The sequence below is a fragment of the Symphalangus syndactylus genome, chromosome 16 (genome assembly GCF_028878055.3).
Source record: "Symphalangus syndactylus isolate Jambi chromosome 16, NHGRI_mSymSyn1-v2.1_pri, whole genome shotgun sequence".
NCBI lineage: Eukaryota > Metazoa > Chordata > Mammalia > Primates > Hylobatidae > Symphalangus > Symphalangus syndactylus.
The window spans coordinates 36,947,423-36,962,860 of NC_072438.2; the positions used below are offsets into that span (position 1 = coordinate 36,947,423).

The 15,438-nt window shown below is 34.8% G+C and overlaps 1 long non-coding RNA gene across 1 annotated transcript; it reads left to right on the top strand.

The window, feature by feature from the left end:
* Positions 1–235: 235 nt before the first annotated feature.
* LOC134732685 (uncharacterized) lies at positions 236–11,492 on the top strand. Its single transcript, XR_010116110.1, has 2 exons — positions 236–309; positions 11,287–11,492. It is a non-coding gene; the product is annotated as an uncharacterized lncRNA (long non-coding RNA).
* Positions 11,493–15,438: the final 3,946 nt, after the last annotated feature.

Genomic DNA, 15,438 nt, shown 5'->3' on the forward strand with positions numbered 1-15,438 from the left:
ATCCACTTTTATAATCTGTAGTTTATTCATTACTCTGTTTAGGTAACTTACATTTAATACAATTAACAATACAGTTTGGATTTAAAATATACTACATTGCTATTTGTTTTCTACTATTCCCATCTGTTGTCGCTCCTTTATTTCATCTTTATCTGCCCTTGTTTGTGATTTGTTTTTTTCTAGATTTTGTTACTTTTAGATAAACCTTCATGTTTTCATATTTTTGGTGGTTGCTTTTGGGTCTACAATAAACTTCAGTAAATCATCAAAGTCTGTCTTCTAATAACAGTATACCACTTCATGTATATTGTAAGTACCAAATGATATTCTATTTCTGAACTCATGCCGTCATTTGCTATTATCATACTTTTGCTAGTATATTTGTTAGAAATATCTGAGTGTATTATTATTTTTTAAAGAGTTATGATGGTTAATTTTATATGTCAGCTTAGCTAGGCCACAGTACCAAGATGTGTTGGTCAAACACCAGCTTGAGTGTTTCTGTGAAGGTATTTTTTGAGATGAGAGTAACACTGAAATCAATAGACTCTAAGGAAAGAAAGTTATTCTTCATAATGTGGATGGGCCTCATCTAATCACTTGAAAGCCTTGAAAGAAAACAGAATGAGGTACATGAAAGAAGAGGGAAATTCTGCCTTCAAAGCATCTTCAGACTAAACTGCAACATCAGCTCTTTCCTGGGTCTCCAGCCTTCCTGTTAACCATGCACATTTTGGATTTGCCAGAATACACAACCACATGTGCCAATTCCTAAAAATAAATAATATATCAGAAAAATACAATTATATATATACATATATATATTTGTACATCCTATTGCTCTGTTCCTCAGGAGAATTCTGACACATTCAACAATTAATTAACTTTTTAATTAATTTAAAAGAAAAATACCTTTTATAATAATCTACATATTAAATTTCTTTGTCATACATTATATATTTTGTGTAGGTAAAGATATTCATATAATGTCCCTTTCCTTTTGCCTGAAGAAATTCCTTTACATTTATTTTTGTAGTGCATGTCTTATGATTATAAATTATCTTAGCTTTTGATTGTTTAAGAAAGACTTTATTCTGTCTTTATTTTTGACAGGCATTTGCATTTGAGCATAAAAATTTATGGTTGGCCAGGTGCGGTAGCTCATGTCTGTAATCCCAGCACTTTGGGAGGCCAAGGCGGGAGGATCATGAGGTCAAGAGATCGAGACCATCCTGGCCAACATGATGAAACCCCGTCTCTACTAAAAAATACCACAAAAATTAGCTGGCTGTGGTGGCACACACCTGTAGTCCCAGCTACTTGGGAGGCTGAAGCAGGAGAATCACTTAAACCCAGGAGGTGGAGGCTGTGGTAAGCCAAGATCGTGCCACTGCACTCCAGCCTGGTGACAGAGCGAGACTTCATCTCAAAAAAAAAAAAAAAAAAAAAAAATTATGTTTGACAGATTTTATCTTTTGGTACTATAAATATCTCAATCCATTGCCTTCAGACTTGCATAGTTTCAAATGAGAACACTGCTATCAATCTTAATTTTTTTTCATTATGAAATGTATCTTTTGAACTGTGGCTCCTCTAAAGGTTTTATTGTCTATCGTATCTTTTTTGCAAGTTGTGTTTGATGAGTCTTCTGTAGTCATGGTCTTCTTCTCCTTTTCTTCCTTTTTCCTCTCTTCTGCTCTTCCTCTTTCTCTTCCCATCTTCTTCCTCCTCTCCCTTTCTCTTTTTGCTTTGTGTATGTCAAAGCTTCTTTGACTTGTTAGTTTATATAAATATTGTTTTTCAAATTGAAGATTTTTTTGACTAACATATTTTCTTACATATTTATTTGTCTCCCCTTACCCCTACTCTTGTTTTGGGCTCCAATGACATTCAATTTTTTTTTTGTCAACCTTTGATATTCTCTTATTTTTTTCTTCAATTCATTCTTTTCTATGATTAATTTTCTATAAGTTTTATTGACAGATCTTAAAGTTCTCTAATATTTTCTTTTGAAGCACCTAATCTATTAATTTTTAAAAGCTCATTTCTTTTTCAACTATTATATCTCTAGAAGTACCATATAGGGATTTTTATAATTCTAATTTCTCTTCTCACAATGTTTATATTTTTATTTACATTTTCCTTGGGCCTGTGGCATATGTTTGTATTAGCTATTCCAATAGCATTGTCTAGTAACCCCCTTATCTCTATCATACCTGAGTTTGTTTCTATTTTCTCTTATTTGTAGTTCTTATGGATCACATTTTCCTATTTTTCATCGTCAGTTTTACACTACTGAGTGTTAAATTTTTTTGTATGTTTAGAAGTGTTTCTATTGTTTCTGGCATTAATTTAAGTTACTCGGAAATTAATTTTATCATTTCAATGTTTGTTTTTAGGTTGCTTTAAAGGTACATCTGAAATAACCTTACCTCAAAGTCATTGTTTAATATTACCTATTTTATGAGATCATCACTAAGTTTCCCAATTTGAGACATAATCTTCCTTCCTTTGAGTTATTAATGCATCTTACATTCAGAAGATTTATAAACTGAAATGAATTACATTAATAATTGCATGCTGGTAATAAAGTCAACCTCAATTGAAAACCAAATTGAAATGGTGAAGGTGGAATCAAAAGTTATCTATAATACTTCCCACTATAAAATTCTGTCCTTTTAAATAATAATTTTATTTGGATGTTTATTATGCATTTCTATCTTCTATTTTAGCTAATTACATTTTATTCTCTCTTTTTTCTTTCTTTGAAGAGACAAGGTCTCACTATGTTGCCCAGGCTGGCCTCAAACGCCTGAACTCAAGCCATCTTCCCACATTGGCTTCCCCAAGTGTTGGGATTACAGGCATGAGACACCGCTGTGCTCGGCCTACATATACTTGTTCTTTTCTATATCTCATCCCTTTTCCAGCACCACTTATATGCACAGTGATTTTTAAACTCTTTGAGGTTAGAGATGTTAATGTTTTTTATTGTATCACCTATGTCATTGGAACTAGATATTTACCACGTACTATCATTCTCACCAGAGTCAATGCATGATAGCTGACCTAAAGAACTAAACTAAGAAGTTGGGAATGCTTTGGTAATTATGATTTGGATAAAAACTTATTTTCAAAACTCTATTCATTAATTTAACACCGTCTTCTTATTTAATTGAACAATGTGTATTTTTTACACATAAATGAGCATGTACTCATGTGCACTCCTTTTTATGAAAAAAATAGCTTCTTGCTTTCTGCCACAACATATTTTTTTACTATGTCAATTATGTCTGTTGAATTACTATAACTCTTCAATATCCTCAACTTTGTATTGTACATATAAGTAACCTAAAATTTCATAATTCATTTGCTATTCAGTTTTATTTTGCTAACTGATATTTAGGTCTTCATATTTTTACTTAAATTCCTGAAGCAAAGAATAGAAGATGAAAATTAGGGCAACCAGCTAGTCTCTGATGATTTTAAGAGCCCCTTGCTGTGAAGTATACATTACTTCATTTAGGATTTTATTCAATTAGTCATGATTGAATTCGTTTCTCTCCTTAAGGAACTAACTTTATCTCTGATTTATTGGTTATTAGAGTATCAAATGAGCATTACTTTACATCTATAGTTCTGTTATCATTATTTTCCCCCAGATAGCCACTTCCTACTAAGCTTGGTTCACTTTGACACTCAAGTACCTCATGAAACCTGAACTTTTACCCCACCATTAGGGCTGGCATGCTCATATTTATAGCAGCATAATTCACAATTGCAAAAACAAGGAACCGCCTCAAATGCCCAACAATCAACGAGTGGATAAATAAATTGTGGGATGGAATACTACTTAGCCAGAAAAATAAATAAATTAATGGCATTTGCAGCAACCTGGGTGGAACTGGAGGCTATTACTCTAAGTGAGGTAACTCAGGAATGGAAAACCAAATATCATATGTTCTCACTCATGAGTGGTAGCTAAGCTATGAAGATGCAAAGGCGTAAGAATGATACAATGGACTTTGGGGACTCGGGGAAAGGGTGGGAGGGGATGAGGGATAACAGACCACAAATTGGGTTTAGTGTATAGTGCTCGCGTGATGTGTACACCAAAATCTCACAAATCACCACTAAAGAACTTACTCATGTAACCAAATACTTCCTGTTCCAAAACCTATAGAAATGAAAAAGCTTTTTTGTTTTTTTTTTTAAAAGAGAGCTTGAAATTCTTCGCTTTTTCGCTACAAAATCTACTTTTTTTTAATTTGTTTTCTTTTTTTAAAGACGGGATCTCACTCTGTCACTGAGGCTGCAGCACAGTGGTGTGATCATAGCTCACTGTACAGCCTGGAACTTCTGGGCTCAAGCAATCTTCCCACCTCAGCCACTTGTGTAGCTATGATTATAAGCACACACCACCATGCCCAGATTTTTTTTTTTTTTTTTTTCTAGAGACAGGATCTTAGGTTTCACTATGTTGCCTGGGTTGGTCTCGAACTCCTGGCCTGAAGCAATTTTCCTCCCTCGACCTTCTAAGTTGCTGTGATTAGAGGCATATGCCACCACACCTGGATGACAATAGAATCTTTAAGAGTATCAATAACATATTTCATGTGTTATTTCCAAGAGAATTCCTTTTCCCGCAAACCCACCCTCTGATTCACTCTGACAGTTGAACTAATACCTTTCTTCATTCTTGGTGTGCTCTCTTCTCCAAAGCATCCCACTCTTAAGTACAGTTTCTTGCTCCCAATTATTGGAAATAGGAACAAGGATGTTGGGAATGAGACTTTGACTTAAGAAAGAAAAAGATTAATATTAAGCTCCTTCTAAATCTATGTGCTTTCGCTTAAGAAGTTCATCCATGTCACTCCTGAAAAGCTTCTATTTTCCAATTTTCCAAACTGGATTGTCAGGCATCCAGATAGGATTCCTAAAAACCATGTGTTTTTTGAAAAGCAAATTGAGACCAAAATGCTTTAAATGTTATGTAAGCACCCAAACCACAGAAATGGAGAGGGTAGGTAGGAGGCAAAAACAATAATGTACAGAAAGTTCAAATAGAATTGAGCAGGTTATTAAAACAGTACTACTGTGCCTGTCTTCTTTGAACCACTTTGTTACTTTTACCCATTATCTAATGAATCAGGTGAGTTTATGCCATCTATGGCTCTGCATAAAGGGGTGAAAATCATTTTCAGCTTCCTAAAGAAGGATTAACATCATCATACCAAAATGAAAGTCACAGAGTATTGATTTAAGAGAGGAAACAATGTTACCAGATTAAAAAGTAGAAATCATGAGAATTTTTTAAAAAGACAAAATTCTTAGGTTTAGCAATATCATCCTGTAGTATCACATCACTATGGCCAACCATCACCTTCATTATATTACCATTTCTGTATATGCTGAGATTTTGTAGGGTGCTCTGAGATTATAATCAATGAATAAAATCTGATTCTATAAGAAAATGTCTACTTAAGATAGACATCTTAAAATTATTTTTTTACTTTCTTACTACAAATGTTGTCTCATGCCTACCTTTATCTTAGAAATATTTTGATCTTGTTATAAGGAGAAAATGAGCTGTTTTCCATTCTCTGAAAATCAACCTGCAATTATTTATCTTTTCTATGTGACCATTCTTTGGACAATTTGGCTGGACAGGACTAGATTCATTTGGGGGCAGCAACATCTTTGTTCTCAGGATTGAGAAATGGGCAAAATATATACTAGTTTAAGGGACTGTTCCAGATTAATGTAAATTTGGGGCTCTGGACAAGTAATTTTCTCCATACTGTGTGGTCTGAGAAGCCAAGAAAACATCTTAGAAACGGGGATAAAATGGATCATCAAAGGAAAAGTAACTGAGTTTCTGGTAACTTTTCATACTTTTTTTCTCTTCCCTGAAAATTGTCTCAATCCCTCCTTTCCTGTGGTCAAAATGAGATATTCTTAAATGATTTTATAAATTATAGCATCCACCTAAAATTTTTCCTTTTTGTTATTTTAAGTCAATTAAAAAATACGCACTCTATTTTATAATGCTTTATTGGATGTAATTTCAAGTCAGTTTTTAAAAATAACATCCAACAAAGCATTATAAAATAGGGTGCATATGGCCACCCATTTCCAAATGCTCATTAATTGTAGAAAAGTATCTGAAAAGATAAAGTGTTACATTTATTACTTGCTTGTTGTTTTCCAAGAATTTTTGCAACTGGTCCAACATAGAGTATATTTAGGGTAATGGATTAGCTACATTGCCAATACTTAAATCAGAGTTCCTGGATTTATAGGCAGTTTCTGCTATTTGTCACTCATGTGTGGCTTTGAAAAGTTATTTAATCTCTTTGTGTACTTGCAAATAAAGGGAATAAATAACAATAGCAACCTCCTTTTATCTTGATAAATAATTGCATTAACATATAAAATTAATACATATGTTAATATACAGAGTTAATACATGTAAAATACTCAAGAAATGTGGGCTGTTGTTGTTATTATTATTATTATCTAATTAAATTCAAGTAAAAGTCTTAGCTGGTAAGAAAGATTGTATATACCCTCCTTTTCCAGAAGGGAGTCTTGTTACAATCATATTAAAGATCTCGTTAACAACTTTGAAAAGGTTCTTTTCCAATATTCTTAAATCTCATGTTGGTTATAAATTGTCTATGAATAGTGTCGAGTTACTGGTCTTACAATTCTATGTTATAGTCATGCACAAACATTTTCTTGATATTTGTTGACTTCAGGCACTTCAGGTATTTTTGATGCCAGTAGTATTATAATTTACTGACCAAGACAGGTGATAATAATGATTAATCCTAAAACATTGACTTGTTTCCATTGAAAGTGGGCTTCATGTAGTGGTAAATAAAAATCTCAGCCTTCTGGGAAGGACACTGAGAAAACTCCCTTTATTGACAGTGCAACTATCCATGTATATAAGCTAGATTAAAAGTTAGATATGTTGTCTCTTGTCACTGCCGGTAGCTCCAATTGTTCACCTCTTCACCTTGTGGGCTGCAACATGACATTGTTGATAAATAGAATCCTCATTTCGGAAGGCTTTATACCGGGATGGCATGTTGGCTGCAGTCCTTTCAGAAAGTGAATACTTTGCCTCAAGTCGGGCTTCTACATGCTCTCTGACTGTCACTTTTGTCTATAGCAATTTCAAGCCCCTCTCTTCAGCTCATCGTCAGCTAGCTAGCTCTTTAGTTTCCTGTGATTGTTCTCCCCCATTGCTCACTTAAATTGAGTTCTCTATTTTCTTTAAAGTTATATCTTCAGTGTGAATGACCTCATTGGTAAGAAGCTTGTTTTGTCATTTTACATGACATCTCGAAAAAAGTAAGAACTGTTGAAAGTGTCTACAAATACCCACTCAGGTATCAGTAACATGTTCAAAAGGTGTGCAACAGATCTCAAATGTTTTGAAACCTTTAGGACGTTCTCACCATTGTAGTTGTATTTCCGGTTTTGAGGTATTGCTTACATGTACTTTGCAGTCAACAAGTAGTATATACATTTTGGATTTGTAATGTGGAAAAAAAAGGAAGAAAAGGAAAGAGGAGGGGAAAGAAGGGAGGGAGGGAGGGAAGGAGGGAGGGAAGGAAAAGAAAACCTCTTCTATAAAGATAGCACATCTGAAGTGACCAAAATGTATGCCATTCTCAGCTATGTTTTTTTCCAGTGGCTTCCTTAGCTGCATATTGTTTTTCTCTAATGGTGGACTTGATGATTTGAAATTAGTATACTAAATTTACTAATTGCTTTGGTAGAAGCATGTTTCTAGTTGACAAAAAGCCGTACATAGAGGAATGCTGTCATGACCAGACCACTTTTCATTTCTCTCATCGGAACTCTGTTTGCAAAATCTGGCCTTGCCCCACTTTTCAGAATCAAGGGGAAAAATTATAGAGCTCTTAATCAATATCAAGCTACTGTAACTACTAATATAATTAAGATTTTTTTCAGTTTTATTAAATGTACTACTGCCTTATTACTAGAGTATTTTTTATTGTGACTGACTTGTTATTATAGCTGATCTTTAGCCTGGGTACCTCCGCTGTATACCTATTCAGATAATCTCTAACATCCCTTTGCTAATCCCAGGACTGAGGCTCTTTCAGAACTATGCCAATCTCCCTCCAAAGCCTAAAGTCCACTCCAGATATGTTTTTTGCCTCCAAAATATACATATTGGGATTGCAGGCAGTTGAAAAGTGCTCTTAGTAGTTAGAAATAATATACATTATATATTATATATACATATAATATATATGTGTATATATAATATATATTATGTATATTTACACGTATATTTCATGTCTATACATATAACATATAGGTGTATATATAATATACCTATGTATATTATTTCTAACTACTAAGAGCACTTAGTGCATATATATGTATATATACATATAATATATGTATATATATTATACATATAGTATGTATAATGCATATATAATATATATACATATATTTTATATTATATAGAACAGAATTCAGTAGATGCTCCAAAAACATGATTGGAGAAGTTTGAAGAAAACAGGAGAACAAGATGTCAAACTACTTGGCTTCTAGGTTTCAAAAGAGGTAGCGCCATCTTGAATTTGTTGAAGGTTGTTTTATGGCCTCACATGTGGTGTATCATAGAGAATGTCCCATGTGCCCCTGAGAAGAATGTATACTCTTCTGCTGTTGAAAGAAAAGTTTTGTATATGTCTGTTAGGTCTATTTCACTTATAGTGTTGTTAAATTCTGCTATTTTCAGATTGATTTTCTGTCTGGGTGATCTATCCATTATAAAGAGTGGGCTATTGAGGATATCCACATGCATAAGAATGAAATTGGAACCTTATCTCACACAATAGACAAAAGTCAACTCAAATGGATTAAAGACTTTAAAAGTATGATCTGAAACCATAAACCTCCTAAAAGAAAACATAGGGGAAAAGCTTCTTGACTTTGCTGCAGGCTGTGATATTTTGGATATGATATTAAAGGCACAGGCAACAAAAGCAAAAATAGACAAATAGAATTGCCTCAGAATAAAAATAATTGTGCACAACAAAAGAAACAATCAACAAATTGAAAAGGCAACCCATCCAATAAGAAAAATATTTGAAAACCATGTATCTGATGAGGCATTGATTTCCAAAATATATAAAGAACTCAGTCAGCTCAATAGCAAAAAATACAAATGCATGATTAAAATATGGAAATAAACTCAATAGACATTTCTACAGAGAAGACAAGAGAGTAGCCAACAGATTATGGAAGGGTACCTAACTTCATTAATCATCAGGGAAGTGCAAATCTAAACCACAATGGCATACCACTTCATACCTAGTGGAATGGCTATTACCAAAAGACAAAAGAAAATAAGTGTTGGTGAGAATGTCCAGGAAAGGGAACCCTTCTATAGTGTTGTTAGAAATGTACATTGTTCCAGCTGTAAGTGGAAAACAGTATAGGGGTTCCTGAAAAAATTAAAAATAGAACTATCCTATAATCCAACAATCTCACTTTTCCATGTATACTCAAAATAAATGAAGTCAGTATGCCAAAGAGATATCTGCACTCCCGTGTTCATGACACTATTATTCACAATAGCCAAGACACAGAAAGAACTTAAGTGTTCATCAGTGGATGACTGGATTTAAACAATGTAAAAATGTGATGTATGTATGAATATACATACATATGAATTTTATTTATTATATATAATATATACACATAAACATTATTTAGCCCTAAAAAAATTCCAGTAATTTAGGATAACATGGATGAAGCTGTAGGACATTATGCTAAGTGAAATAAGCTAAACAGAGAAAGACAAATACTGACTGATCTCACTTAACATGTGGACTCTATAAAAGTCAAACTCACACAAGCAAAGTGTAGAATGATGGTTCCTAAGGGTCTTGGGCTAGGGGTTGGGAAATTAGAGGGATATTGGTCAGAATACAGAGATTTAGTTATTAGATGAATAAGTTCTGGAGATCTAACATAACAGCATAGTGTCTATAATTAAATAATACTGTGTTTTATACTTGAAATTTGCTAAGAGTTGAGCTTACGTCTCAGCACACACGGAAAATTGAAACTATGTGAGGTGATCATTATGTTATTTAGCTTAATTGTGGTCATTGCTTCACAATGTATATACATAGGTGAACATCAGCCTGTACATTTTAAATATACTGTATACAATTTGTATTTGTCAACCATAACTCGATAAAGCTGGAAAAATAAAAAGGCAGTGTATTTGCATTGTAAATTTTCCTTTTGATGATTGGGTTAGAAAGAAAATTGAGGAAAATTTTCAGTATCTACACAGTATCTATAAAAACATTAATAAAAGTATATGCAAGCTAATTTCATTATCATAAATATAGTGGGGGTTATCTGACCATTTTATAGCATACAAATATTTTAACTAAATTGACCTAAATATGAATTTCAGACCAATTTGAGGGTAATGTAGCATAAGGCTAATTTTAATTTGAAGACTTAAGTCAGTTGCTTTCTTCTTTTCTTCATTCATAATTGAAATTCAGGCCGGGCGCGGTGGCTCACGCTTGTAATCCCAGCACTTTGGGAGGCCGAGGCGGGCGGATCACGAGGTCAGGAGATCGAGACCACGGTGAAACCCCGTCTCTACTAAAAATACAAAAAATTAGCCGGGCGCGGTGGCGGGCGCCTGTAGTCCCAGCTACTCGGAGAGGCTGAGGCAGGAGAATGGCGTGAACCCGGGAGGCGGAGCTTGCAGTGAGCCGAGATCGCGCCACTGCACTCCAGCCTGGGCAACAGAGCGAGACTCCGTCTCAAAAAAAAAAAAAAAAAAAAAAGAAATTCAATACAGGAGACTTTTCAAACATGTAGGTGTGAATACATATACTGGTTGCTGCAGAAATCTGAGTCTATGTGTATTTCCTCATTTCTGCATATCACGTCTCGTGGGGTGCTTCACCAGAACCCGTGTACTTGCACAGATAGTTGTTTGAGAACCGCTTTCAAATGTGGAGGCCTTCAAGTGGTTCTGGGTAGGGCAGATCAATGAGCAGCAGCATCATGTTTTTGAACAATATTCTCAGCACAAATATAAAGAATAAAGCAGGGTAGTGGCTTCATGTAAACATCAAAGATGATCCTCATGCTGGAGTGTAGACAAATAATTTATTTTGCATATATGTCTTTTTAGCTAAGGCAATGAAGAGTCTATATACAGTCTATAAAAATCTTTAACAATTTTAATTACAGCCTTTCACATGAAGTGTTTACTGGAGGTCATAAAATACTTCCAAACTCTTGAGCCTGGGCTCTTCATAACATGAAAGTGTACCTGTTATCCAGTGTTGCCTCACTCAATCGGAAATGGATGAAATAATGTTCCAGCAGATCTGATGCAACTGGCGGATGCATTCAGCAATACCTTTATAATCACAATAAATGTCTTTGCAATATCATTATTTCTTGTGTGTTACCAGAGTAAAAATGTGTGATGTCATCAGTATTTCTGGGTGAAAAATAGCACAACCACACACAAACATTGCTTAAAATACATGTTCAACTCAAATACATAAATAGGGCAATAAATATAAGCATTGACCTTAAAATTGTGAAGGTAGTTTAAACAGGGTATGAGGAAAAGCAGACAAAGTAAAAAATTGAGGCACTTGGTTAGAGAAACCAAAGTTGGAGGATGTCATCAACAGAAGCTGCTGATGGGGAAGCAATCGCAGGATTGTTACAAAGTATAAAGAAGTTAGAAATTGTTCTGTGTTTGCCTTATTAACAAAAGGAGAGGTATAACATAAACAGTTCTAACACATATTACAGGACCACACTTAAGAAGAAGGAGTTATTTATACCATATATATGTGTGTGTGTGTATATGTATATATGTTTGTATAGGTATATATGTGTATATGTATATGGTATGTATATACCATATATGTGTGTGCATATGTGTATATGTGTCTGTAAATATATATATATAATATATACATATTCTACTCTACATATTTTATATAATACTATATACATATATAGTATTTATAACCCTCCAAGATCTTCTGGGTTCCGCTTTACACTTTACTTTGTGCTCAATTGTTGTTACTCAATTGCTTATAACTTTACCTTGTAGGACATCATCCAAGAACCAATGTAACTTCAATATTATAATGTCACTGGTTCTTGACATATCAATTTGGTATGAGCTAATTGTTTTATAGAAAGACAAATTATGCAGTCACACAGTTTATATAACATGGCATACATTCCTTTTCCTGATCTTTGGGGCCATATAGGACAAATACTGTACCGATATTTTGATGTTATTAAGTTTACTTGATAATTGTGAGCTTTAATACTTTAGTGCTTTCAGACACCACTTTCTATTTTTTCTTAAAACATGTAACCTTGAGTTAATCTCTGCTAGGTTTAAGTCTTTTATGCTACAATGGCAGCAAATACAAGGAATAATAATAGTTTTAAGTAACAGCAGTAACTGTATGTTCTAGACACTTTTAATTTATCTCAATCTTTTTCAATACTCACTACTTTATAAGGTCACTGGAATAGCTTATTTTATAGTATAGATAGCAAGTTTACAGAGAGGAAAATTTCTTAGTACTACCTTTCAGATTTCTTTAGGAGTCTAAGTCTATTCAAATCTGTGTGAGCTAGCTGCTGACCATTAGTCAAAGTTTTATATTGAGAAACTATGTGATCAGTATATTTAATTTCTATGGAGCTTAATTTCATAATCTAAAAATAAAAATATAACCTATCTCATTGTGTGGTTGTGAAGATAAAACAATGCAGCATTGCACATGAAGCACTTAGTGACAAAACACAACATGCCTTTAATAAGCAGTGGCTTACTGATGTATCATATTTAGGCTGAAATTAAAATATGGGCTCATGACATATAATTTAAAATATTTTAACCACAACATAAAATCAAAGTAATTTCATGTTAAAAACAGTACTATTGCTAAACAAATATTTCTGAGGTTTAATTTAATCAATTGAATATTTGTTTGCTTTTTTCACTTTAGTTTCCTTCTACAGACTACGGTCTGACTCAGGTAGAAATTATATAGCAAATAAACATTTAATTAAAAAAAAAAACAGTCCTGACACGATGGTTCACACCTGTAATCCCAGCACTTTCAGTGGCCGAGGTGGGCAGATCGCTTAAGGTCAGGAGTTTGAGACCAGCCTGGCCAACATGTTGAAACCCAGTCTCTACTAAAAATACAACAACAGAGCGTGGTGGCGGGCCTGTAATCCCAGCTACTTAGGAGGCTGAGGCAGGAGAATCACTGGAACCCAGGAGGCAGAGGCTGCAGTGAGCCGAGATCGTTCCGATGCACTCCAGCCTGGGGTAACAGAGTTAGAATCCATCTTAAAAAACAAAACAAAACAAAGCAAAAAAAAAAAAATTTCTTTTAACAGTACAATGGCGAGTAATACAAGAGGACTTCTTGTCTTGTCTTATTCTGTTGCCATGTATTTACCATCTTTCTCCCATTGCCCCTTCATGATCCCCTCAGCAAGCAGAGATGAAAGCATTGTTTTTTAAACATTGGGGCCTCCTCTAGACATCATGAGAGGTAAAAGGTTTCTGTTGCAACAACTCACTTTACAACCTGGATCTGTTACCGTAGAGATTAGCCCAAAAGACTTCTGAGCTTCAAAGTTGGAGCCCTGTCAACGTAATTAATCTGATTTTCCAGCACAGCATGAGTGAAGGCTGGCAATTTGAATGGAAGAAAGAACCGCTTCGACCCTGGAGGAAGAAGAACATCCACAAACTAGAAGGAGGGAGGAAGACATAGATTAATTACGTATTGATACTTGAGTGCTAAATGCCAGAGACTTAGAAACATAAGCAGACGCTACGGAGGGGACAAAATTACTAATGAAATTGGCTCATGGTGGATGGGTTAAATCCATCTAAATTACCACACTGATCATTTCCAATTGCTGCTGTAACAAATAATCACAAATTCCATGGCTTAAAATAACAAAAACTAATGATGTTACAGCTCTGGAGTTCCCAAGTATGAAATCGATGTCTCACCGGGCACAAATTTGTGTGTCTGCAGGCCTATTTCTTCTGGAGGTTCCAGCAGAGAATCTGTTTCCTGGCATTGTCCAACTTCTCAACGCTGCCTGCACTCCTTCCCCTCTGGCTCCTTCCTCCGTCTTTAAAGACAGCAGTGTAGCATCTTCCGCTGTCTCTGATTGTGATACTAACTTTTCTGTCTCCTTCCTGAACATTCAAAAGCTCTTACTTTTACATTGCACCCTGAGAAATCCATGATAATGTACTTTAAGGTCAGAATTCCCTACCGACGTATAACGGAGCATATTCACAGGTCCTAGGGAGTAGAACATCGATATCTTAAGAGCAGGGGCACTATCCTCCTATTACAACGGGCAGATGGTGTTGGAGAAAACGCTGCAACAAAAAAACTCTACGCTACGGACAGTGTATCAGGGAGCATCCCATTTTCTCTTGGTTCACTTAATCCCTGGGTTAGGAAAATGATCATGGAAGGAGGACATGCTTCAAAAAAATGAATTGTTTAGAACTTTGGTAGCTCTGGCTTCAATCTAGATGTAATTTGTTATACAAAAACAAATAAAGACATGGCATTTTTTGCCGTGAGTAGAGGGGAGCAAGTTTGTGACTTCAGTTTTCTCTTCACAACTCCTTCATTTTCAGTACACAGGAGAGTTCTCAAGTGCATTTTATGGACTATCTAGGTTTCCAAGTAATTAAGGATCTAAGGATCTTTTTGATTCTTCAGTTTAGAGGATAAAGTATTTTGAAAACATACATAAAACAAGTATCCTTGAAATGATAATATAATAAAAAAATATTGTTATATATTTAACAAATAATATTAAGAAAGATTAAATATTTTCTTGATACCATTGAGAAGTCAGGTGCAGAAATGACATTCATTGTCACAAATATCAGTGTTTCTATCAAAATCTATATTTTTAAACACAACCCTGGTATTTCTCCTAAGTCATCTTATTATAAGTAACAAAAACTCCATTTAAAGATAGATTTCGGCCGGGCGTGGTGGCTCATGCCTCTAATCCCAGCACTTTGAGAGGCCAAGGTGGGCAGAACATTGGAGGCCAGGAGTTTGAGACCAGCATGGCCAAAATCTTGAAACACGGTCTCTATTAAAAATACAAAAATTAGCCTGGCGTGGCAGCGAGCGCCTGTAATCCCAGTTACTTGGGAGGCTGAGGCAGGAGAATTGCTTGATTCCAGGAGGTAGAGGTTGCAGTGAGCTGAGATCGCGTCACTGCACTCCAACCTGGGGGACAGAGTGGGACTCCGTATAAAAAAAAAAAAAAAAAAAATTTCATCCCTTAGAGGAA